General features: G+C 36.9%; 1 pseudogene; it reads right to left on the bottom strand.

The window, feature by feature from the left end:
* Nucleotides 1-3,580: 3,580 nt before the first annotated feature.
* LOC138838389 (palmitoyl-protein thioesterase ABHD10, mitochondrial pseudogene) lies at nt 3,581-4,489 on the bottom strand (annotated as a pseudogene).
* Nucleotides 4,490-10,721: the final 6,232 nt, after the last annotated feature.

The following is a 10,721-nucleotide window of genomic DNA, read 5'->3' as shown; positions in this document are numbered from 1 at the left end:
TTACATATTGCACAATAAAACGAGATAACATACTTAATATTGACACATTGCATGTCTGACTTATCCTACCATAGGACTGAGGTGTTGGTGGTAGTACCTTTTGTGCATGTAGTTGAATTTTGATAGAGGCAAAAAAGAATGCTAATCTTACCAACAGATACTAGCAATCTTCCTGTTCTAATTAATGTTATTAGAATTGCTACTAGATAAAATTAAGAAGTTCATCAGAATCTTATAACAATCTAGGCTCTGAATTATTTTTGCTTCTATTACTGGCCTCTTCAGAGTCGCTAATGTATAATCCATTCACAATTGAGTACAGTGAAGCTCTTGCATTTTGAAATGAAATGAATCATTATCTAATTATTACATATGACCTTTTTGTGTTTTCATTAATTCTTTATATGCTAGTAATCAGAGGTACATTACAGGAACAAGTAATGTTATGAAAATAGAAAACCTAGAGTTTGTTAGGGATGTGAAGAGAAAATTAATCTAACAAAATGATGCCTAAGAATGGATTATCCAGTATCCCTGGGAAATAAGTGAAATTAGGGCACTTTATAAATGTTGAACTTTATATCCTGTTAATCACATGTTTATGGAAACCTGCTGCATAACTTGGGCATACATAGCTTTATACTAGAAGGGATTTACTTTTCTTCACCAAGGAATTAGAGTGTAACCATCCTAGGATTGTATGGTAGTTCAAAAATGACAGCCAAGGCTCACTATCCTCCCTTCTGATCTGCCTGTCTTATGTAGCTTTCATCTTTGTAAAATCAAAGTAGATAATGCATTTACTTTTCAAGGCAGAAAGAAAGTGATGAGTGAAAGGACTGATTAACAATGTGTCATTCTGTCCCATCAGCAAAGTTTGCAACAGAAGCTCCATTTATGTAAACTTACATTATTGTCTCATGGCTAAAAGTTGTAAACATGGTCACTTCTAACAGCAGAAAAGTCTGAAAAGGTAAACATTTTTCTACCTACATAGAGAAAGGCAAGAGAGAACACAGCCTGGGTCGAGTGTTGGAGTAGCAATCTCCATGTTATGAGCAAACCCAGTTATGACAACTTTTGAGAATGAGCCAAATACTGCCGAAAGGAAAAAAGTAAGAGAACATTTGATAAAAATCACATCAGGTAGAATAATTTCTCTTATGGCGAATTTTTTGTGTGGGGAGTATTTTTTGTAAGTCAGTCTATTTGGGGGATGGATAATTTGAACTCAGTTTTCAAGGAAAGGGGTTGAAAATGTGTAATATATGAGAGGAAATTTTTATTTTTTTAAAGAAGAAGTGTAAGATGAAAAAAATCCGTTAAAAGTTGACCTTGTTACATGGAGCTCCAAGATTTGAGTAGTTACAATACTTCAAAGGCTCATTGAAACTTATTTTTTTTGAAAATCACAGAGGAGCTGCATTTGGCATCTTGCCTAATGAAAAAGAAACGTTGATGCGTATGTGATATAGGAGCTCTGGGAAAAGCTACTGGAGAAAATAAGCCTCCAGAACTGCTATTATTAGACAGAAAATTGGACAGTTGCCAAGACATAGGGGTTTCCTAAGTTATTATTTAGAACTCTCTGGGAAAAGAAAACGCCACTGACATGCATGCTACCCAAAGACAACTACTAAGTAGCTCACCAATCAGAATCTTGGCAGGAATTTGTGCATAGATAACGATGTCTTAAATAAATTATCATGTGTATGCCCGCACACACACACTAAATGTCAGTGATGGTCAAATTTCTTTTTAAAGTTATCATTGTTTTTATTTGGAATTAAAAGGCAGACATTTTCAGAGGAGGTAGTCACAGCTATTTCTTCATTGAGTGTTATCAAGTGATCTATATGGAAAGCAAACTTTACATTAATTTCTTGGCTCTACTTTCCAGTCTGTCTGTAAATCTAAATAAACACTATTTAAAACAAATACACTGTGTTTAATGTATAATTACATCATAATTTATTTAACCAGTTTTAATTAACTTTTATTGTAAGTTTTACGAGAAGAAATTGTTTTGAAAGAACATATACACTTTGTATTAAATTATATATTTATGTATATACATACATATAATATAATCTCTCTACTATTTTCCTGTGAAAAGGATGTGAAAGAATTGTTTATATTCCTTGCTTTTGGAAATGGAATTGGAAGTTGGAATCAAACAGAAGACAGAAAGGAGAATTACAAATAGCATTGTATTCCTTTTAAGTTTAAAATACTTTGCTTATACTATGACCTTTTAAGTAAGAAACACTCTCTACATATAATTTGTATACATTTCTCAAAATTTACTAAGAGTAAATATCATCTGCACTAGATATACAAAACAGTTGTCTTTGAGAGCAAAATCTCTCTTTGCTACCAACTTAAATGGATGACATTATAGTTTCTAACCTATGTATTACTTGACAGATTTAATATTCAAATATTGAATCTACAGGTATGTGATAGATCTGAGTTGGACTGGGAAGATAGGTTAAGACATAAGCTTTAAGTCAAACATGATGTAAGAATAAAATATAGATTTAAACCATATTGGATGTTTCTGATATAGAAGGAGTAGTAGACTATTTCTTTCTAAAGACATGATTAAAATTGACAAGGGAGTGAGGGATGGAAACAAGGAAAAGCCTCTCTTGTCTAATCTGCCACAAGAAGAGAAAGGCAACAGCTTCTGCAAAGCAACTTGGAAAGTAGTCATTTTGTTGTTGTTACTGATACTAGATTTTTGATGTTAAGTAAGATTCTGAAGACACTAGCACTATTATAAATTCCACATTGCTGTAGCAATTGCATCTAACAAATGGCTGATTACTATCTATTACATGGCACAATAGTCTCTAAAAGCTAACTAAAAAATAATGACAGCCTTTTCTCCCTTCTGTTCTTACATTATTTTTGACCTTAGGCATATGTTAAATTTCCATCTTCTATGGTTTTAATGAGGAAGGCTACTTAAAGTTACTATGATAAATCACTGAAATTTCTTCTTATTGTTATAAACTAAGAGTGAGGCTATTTTAGCCAAATCATGGGAAAGTAACAGTAATAAATTTTAAGTTTTGGATATTCTTGATGAGGTTATTTTATTGTATGTATGTATGTATGTATGTATGTATGTATGTATTCAATTGTGGGTCTTGAACTCAGAGCTGAGACAGTGTCCCTTATCTCTTTTGATCAAGGCTAGCAGTCTAACTTTACCACTCTGAGCCACAGTGGCACTTGTAGTTTTTTTAAAAATATTAAAAGCTTTATTGTAATTCTAAAGAGGAGAGAACACAAAGGCTGACAAAAGTTAACACATGAATAAGATAAACATGTCCTGAGTTTTAAAAAAAGGAAATGTTTTAATGGAAAAAAATATATCAAAAATTGCAGGGGAAAATTTTCCCAACAGCAGCCACAGTAGCAGGTACTGGTCATTTCATTTGTATTACCTGTGCAGAGACATCATTAAATAAATACTTATATTTACAAAATAGAAGTGAAAGGAAAAAGCCTTGTGAGAGTCCTTATTAGCCCTCTCTTCTGGACACATTACACACCAACTGAAAATGGGCTTCTATTGTGGCATGGATGAGAGCTTCTCAGTTAAATCGTCAATCGTGTACTCAAGAAGTTGAATGTCTGCCTTTTCCTTCATTTCATGATCACTGTATTTCCTGAGGATGACATCGACATCTGTGCTAAGTAGTCGGTCAGCAACCTGCATGGACGTAGGCCCAGGTATGACGCCATCCATCATGCCCTGGAGCAATCTTACAGGAGAGTACACGGGAACAGGGCTGTGTAACAAGCAGTGGCGCTCTGCTTCCTTAATGAAACTGTACTGAATGTGATGATATCCTTTGATGGCATGGACCATACACCTTTCATCTCAACTTTCTTTTGTACCTCAACAGGAAGCTGACGGAACTGGGTCACTACAGCATCTGTAGCTGTAGCTACACCAACAAGAGCCACATTTTCTGGCGGTGCAACTGCAGCATGAAGCATAAGCCATCCACCAAGACTAGAACCAATTAGAGTCTGCGGTCCTTTGACTATATCATCAAGTATAGAAAGCACATCTTTTCTCCATTTCCCCACAGTGCAGTCTTTTAAATTATCATCTGAATTTCCAACTCTTGAATAGTCAAACCTTATATAGGCGTGACCTACAGATTTGCAAAAATTCCTCAATGGTCAATGCTTTTGTACCTTTCATAGTAGAAAGATAACCAGGGATGGAGATAATTCCTGGTGTTTTGCCTTTTAAATGCTTATATGCCAGGTTTGGAAGGTCGGATCGATTGAGGAAAGAGAGTAATGCCATTTTCCTGCAAGCTGGGAACCAAGAAGGCGCCCGCTGGGGTTTCCATGCCAGTAACGTGCCCAGAATACCGTGGGGGTTGAGAGATGCCAAGACCCGGCCCCAGCTCCGACAGGGAACCCAACCTAAGGAGGCCACCGACAGGCCCACGCCCACCATCTTCCCGGCAGCCCTTGTGTCCCTCCACTTCTAGTTTTTGAGTGGTTATTTCAAGATAATTCTTTGCCATGCTGGCTTCGAACCATGATTCTCAAATCTCAGCCTCCTGAGTAGCTAGTATTATAGGTGTGAGCCACCGCCTCCCTGCTTTGATAGTTAAAAAACTAATTTAATTAATTTATTTATTAATTGAAACTAATTAATAAAAACTAATTTAATTAATTTAATTGTCAAGGTGATATACAGAGGAGTTACAGTTACAGACATAGGTAATGAGTATATTTCTTGTCAAACATTGTTGCCCTCGTTTTTCTCCCCCTCTCCTGCCTCTCCACTACCTCTCCCCTCCCAGCTTGTAAAGTTCATTTCCAAAATATTGTCTTGTGAGTATCGCTGTGGCATTGGTTTGCCTTTGTCCTCTGTCTCACCATTTTGTTATTGCCCTTCCTTTTCCCAAATCACATAAACATATATACAAGATACAGGGTACCAAAATCAAATATAGTGATAACAAGGGAAAAAATAACAAATGGAAAAAAAAACAAAGAAAAAAGAAATTATTTCACACAGCACATTAAAAAAGACAACAACTGTAGTGCCCCCCCGTCGCAGGACCCCCACCAAGAAGACCACCAAGAGTCAGACATTCCGAAATGCAAAAGCAAGGCTTTATTCAGGCGGGCTGCAGCTGGGGCTCAGTCCTTCACTCTGACATAGCGGAGCTTAGGAGGAAGCCCCAAGCTGAAATTTTACAAGGCTCATGAAGGCAAAAATCACAAGGTTACAGCAACCAGATGCAGGACATTCCAGGGCGATAAGGGCCATCTGGACATTTCAGAGCAGTGAAAGTTTAGCAGGGAGTTTTCTGGCTAGTCGGGTTCTGATAAGCTGTCCTGGGATAATTGATGGTCTGGGTTTGCTCACAGGGCCTGTTTGTCTTGGACTGGCTTAGTTATCTCCTGGAATTCGGGTGGGCTCTGGATTAATATGGACAGCAGAATGGTTACTGCTTCGAAATGGAGTTACTTTTAACCCTTCACAACAAAGAAAAACCTCTTCTTTGCATATCTTGGAATTCTTTTCAATTAGCATCATCTTATATGGTCATATGTACATAGCTATTGAGCTACTGTGATTTTCTGCTAGGACTATCCTAGACATATACTAATTATTACAAATGAAGGAAACCTTGGAGCCTATGTTTCTTGGGTCTGGCTTAACTCACTCAATATGATTTTTATTCTTAATATGTTTTTTATTGTAAAAATACTGTACAGAGGGGCTGCAGTTATATGAGCAAGGTAATGAGTACATTTCCTCCTCCCTTCCCTCCCACCTCCACAAGTACATTCCCCCCCACCGCCCCCATGTTCATTTTCAACATGGTTTTAAGTAGTAGTACAAAAGAGTTACCATTTAACAGTTTATGAATACAATGTATTTTGATCAATATCACCCCTTTGAAGATCCTCACTCATCTCTGCCCTACGCCCCCCCTTCCCCAGTCTTCTTAATTTTGTAGGACATACATTGGATTTTTTTTTTTACTGTATTCTCCCCCTCTTCTCATTGATAGTTTTAGTCCTGTATTTGTCTAGAAGATATGTCAGTTTTTGTTTGTTACTGATATGAACTGGAGTTATTTACTAATCTTATTCTATAGCTCTATTTCCAGAGTTGAAGAATGAGCAAGATGGGGGGCATTTCTTAGTCCATATTTCCAAGCATCTGGTGATCTGTATTCAGGATCCTTTAGGGCCTATCAGGGCTGCTTGTACCTAGCTAACTGGGAGTAATTCTATTTTGTGTTACTTCTCTGGAGAAGGACAGAGGAAGAAATTTGACCCCTTTTTTTGGGCAATGATAGTGGGACGAGGAGTCCTAGTTTATCATCAAAGTCAACTTCAGAGTAATGTGTAGGTAATAATACTTTAATTTGTGGCTCTGATGAACTCTGAGATAATGAATAAGAAAATGATTCTGCCTAAGAGAAAAGTAAAATAGGAAACTAATTTTGACAGGCTGTCCCAAGAACTGGTTTCTGGCTGTTTTTAAGTTTAATACATGCACGTACATGTATGTGTATATCTATGTATATGCATATATATTCATGTATATGCAGTTTTCTATATACAGTTGGCTGTTAAGTTTTTTTTCTGTTAATGTAGTAACCTTTGTAATATGCCCCATGGACAGTAGAGAATTCCTTAAATAGTTTGTTGTACTGATTCTCTTCTGACACACCCATAAGATTCCTTAACTATCCTGGCACCAGGACCCACACCTGTAATCCCAGCTCCTCAGGAGGCTGAGATCTGAGGATCACAGTCCAGGCAGTAACCCAATTAACCACTCAAAAACTGGAAGTGTTACTGTGGCTCAAGCAGTAAGTAGAGCACTAGCCTTGAGCATAGAGTCTCAGAGACAGCACTAAGGCCCTGAGTTCATGTCCCACAACCGACCAAAAAAAAAAAAAAAAAAAAAAAAAGATTCCTTAACTATAAGGCTGAGCCACTTGAAGTTAGTATCTACAAAGAAGATCCAGCAGTTCTACCATTTCCCTTTCATAATTATTTTGTATTTTTTTATTGTAAAAATGCTGTACAGAGGGGTTACAGTTACATGAGCAAGGTAATGAGTACAATTCTTATTGAGCATTGTTGCCTCCTCCTTTGTTTTCCCCTACCATCCCTTCCCTCCCCACCTTCACAACTACCCCCTCCACACCAAAGTTGTAAAGTTTGTTTTCAGCAAAGTGTTTTGTACATTTCATTGTTACAATGGGTCAATCTGTATTGTTATTTAAGCATTTTGTTTCTTCCCTTCCTCTCCCTGAATTAGAGAAGTGTATATACAAGATGTAGGGCACTGACATCAAATACAGTAAAAATAGGGGTTATAAAAAAGATGAAGTTAAGCGAAATGAACTCCAAGATAGGGCACAAGTAGTTTTTTTTCTTTCTTGCCATGGTTTGTAACGTATTTATAAGGTACCATGTGATTTTTTTTTTGTTGTTGTTGCTTTGTATATTCCTCCCCCATGGTATAACCCCGGTTTTCACTGTATTTGATATTGGTATAATTTGGGGAGTGGAAGGGAAAAACAAAATGTTTAAATAGGGATACAGGTTGACAAACTGTAACAATGAGATATGCAAGACACTATATTGAAAAACGAACTTTACAGTTTGGGGGGGGAGGGAGGGAAGGGTGCGGGGTGTGGGGAGGGAGTGTAGTTGAGGAGGTGGGAGGGAAGGGATGGTAGGGGAAAAACAAAGGAGGAGGAAACAATGCTGGATAAGAAATGTACTCATTATCTTGCTCATGTAACTGTAACCCCTCTGTACAGTAGTTTCACACACACACACACACACACAAACTTACTAAAAAAAAGAAACTGAGAGTGTTTCTGTTCTTGTCTAAAATCAGAAGAATCCTTGTAGTCAATCTGCAAATTTCCACAGGATTGTATGACTTTTAGAAGTTCTGGTAGGAAATGGCAGCATGAAAATTTTGTAGTTATTTTCGTGGAATTAGTGGATTGTGGATTAATGTTCCCAGTCAAAGCATAAGTCTATCAAAGAGCAGACAGACACTTTTCTCTAACTTAGTGGAGCAGCCAGTTCGCTCTTACAGCCTTGGTAGTCAGTCCTGTGGGGCGCTCTGAGGCTGAAGGGGTGCGCGATTGCATCTGGGTGCCATGAAATCCATTTAAGTCTGGCAAATGTACTGCGATGCTTTGTGAGCAATTATAAACTCACAGTGGTAGCTGAAAGGAACAAAGTCATTAATGGAATGTCAGGAAAAATGAGGTTCACTCGCTGGCAAGTGCCTATTCAAGTTTCCCAAAATTAAACAGCTTGTTTCATTGTGGCATTCGTCCTTAGTCCGATTGCTTAGAAACTAGAGTTAATTGTTGTACCCCCTGCTCTCCCCACCTCTGTTCCCATGAAGCAAACAGATTTAGTTTCCAAGCACAGAGTGCCGACATCATAAACATACTATTTCCCTAAAGGAAGATTTTTTTTTTTGAAGGAACTACTTGTTTCTAAGATTGTTTCATTTTTTTAAACGGCACTAATAGAGACACCATTAGAAGAGTCAAAATAAAGAATTTACCAAAGATTTTAAAGTGTGTTGGGCATATTCATAATACGATCTTTTATTTACATCAAATAAATACAATGGTGTAGTCAAATTACTCATCTCCAAAAGATGGATCATTTTCTCCTTCTTATCTGGACATATTCCATATCGCCATCTGATGTGTGTGAGTATTGAACCCATCAGGTGGTACAGAATAGTGTTCTTTATGTAAATCTGCACTATATATATATATATATTTATTTATTTATTTTCAGGTAAGGAGTAGGTTTATTCATCGTTCCAGCTGGCACCAGGCCATCTTGGTCCTCCACGCGGTGGGGAAAGGCCTCGGAAAGAGAGAGAGCTGGGAAAGAGAGAGAGCTGGGAAAGAAAGAGAGAGAGCTGGGAAAGAGAGAGAAAAGAGCTAGAAAAGAGAGAAAAGAGCTACAAAAGAGCTAAAAAAGAGAAAAGAGCTAGAAAAGAGGTATAAAAGTCCACAAAATATATTTTTAGCACATAAGTTCGGATTTTTTATTGTTTCAAATACTTTTTAATTGTTAAGGTGATATACAGAGGGGTTACAGTTACATAAGGTAATAAGCATGTTTCTTATCAAACTTGTTAACCCTTCCCTCATTTTCTCCCACTTTCCCTCCCCCAAACACCTCCCAAGTTGTTCAGATGTATGTTGCTGTTGCATTGGTTCCCTCGTTGCCTTTTGTCACACCATTCTGTTGTTCCCCTTCTCTTCCCAAATTCAAATAAACTTATATACAATACCAGGGTACCAAAATCAAATACAGTGACAACACAGGATATCCCATAGAGGGAAGAACTTACAAAAGAAACAAAAAAATCAAATAGTACATTAAAAACAACAACAAAGAAAAACCTCCTGTGTCCATGTCTCCCCAAAATATTTTTAAAGCACTATTTTATACTTCAAGATAATCTGTAGTGCAACGCTTAGATAGCAAAGAGGAAACAGAACACCATTTTGTTTTATTTTTCCTTAAGGCTATCTCTTAATCAGCTCTCTACCTTGCCTCTTAATCAGCTTTCTACCTTGCCTCTAAAAACCTACACTTCAACCTACCTTTTCTCTTTTTTTCTTTCCTTCCTTCCTTCCTTCCTTCCTTCCTTCCTTCCTTCCTTCCTTCCTTCCTTCCTTCCTTCCTTCCTTCCTTCCTTCCTCCCTTCCTCCCTTCCTCCCTTCCTCCCTTCCTTCCTTCCTTCCTTCCTTCCTCTCCTTTCTCTCTTTCTTTCCTTGCTTCCTTTCTATTTAAGATACTTCTTTCCAATTTCCTCTTTCCAAGTTTTCTCCATATTTCTTTCTCAGTGTTCTGCAGATAGTGGCAATAATTGCAAAATGAATAATATATAGAGCAAAATGTGATTAGCTGAAATGCCAGTCTTATTTTTATTGCAGACCAGCAAAGGAAATAGGCCATTTTCTTATTTCTGAACTTGGAAAAACTGCATCATTATTTGGAACTCTAATGAGAAAATGAGAGTTAGATATCTTATCATGTAATTTTGAGAACACATAAAAATTAAATTAGGCATTTTCTCAGTAGAGTAAAATTGTATTTTAAATTATGCACCTGCAGGACTAAAGTTGGTCATTGAACTTACATATAAACATTCTTTTGCAGAATTTGTAGTGATCTTAAGGGCAATTCTTGATGATAAATGGAAGCTTGTGGTGAACTGAAAAGCAAGATGAGCACATTAATCAATTCAATACAGTATCTGTCACAGGTAAGTTTAAAGTTATCTATTTCCTCCTCATATCTGGAAAGGCTTAGTTGCCAGATGACTATTGATAAAATGTCACAATGAAAAAATATCTGAAATTGAAGTATATCTGCTTCAACATATCACACATGAATTATAAAAGAACTGTGTTTGGTATTACACTAACTCTCAGAGATACGAAAAATTACACCAGCATTTTAAATGAAATTGCAACTTAAATGGGAAAGAAATTAAATATTAATAACATTCTTTTTTTAACTACACATAGGAGTCACAGTATAGGAATCAATTTCATATTCTGATGAGCCCCCAAATGTCAATATTAACCCAGCATCTGACTCCCATGTTTGCCTTTAGCCCTAAGCTCTCATCAGAATACAGGCTCATC

This window comes from Dipodomys merriami, unplaced genomic scaffold (genome assembly GCF_024711535.1).
Source record: "Dipodomys merriami isolate MVZ:Mamm:240054 unplaced genomic scaffold, mDipMer1.0.p SCAF_10, whole genome shotgun sequence".
In the NCBI taxonomy this organism is placed as follows: domain Eukaryota; kingdom Metazoa; phylum Chordata; class Mammalia; order Rodentia; family Heteromyidae; genus Dipodomys; species Dipodomys merriami.
This window is presented reverse-complemented; position numbering and strand designations above follow the sequence as displayed.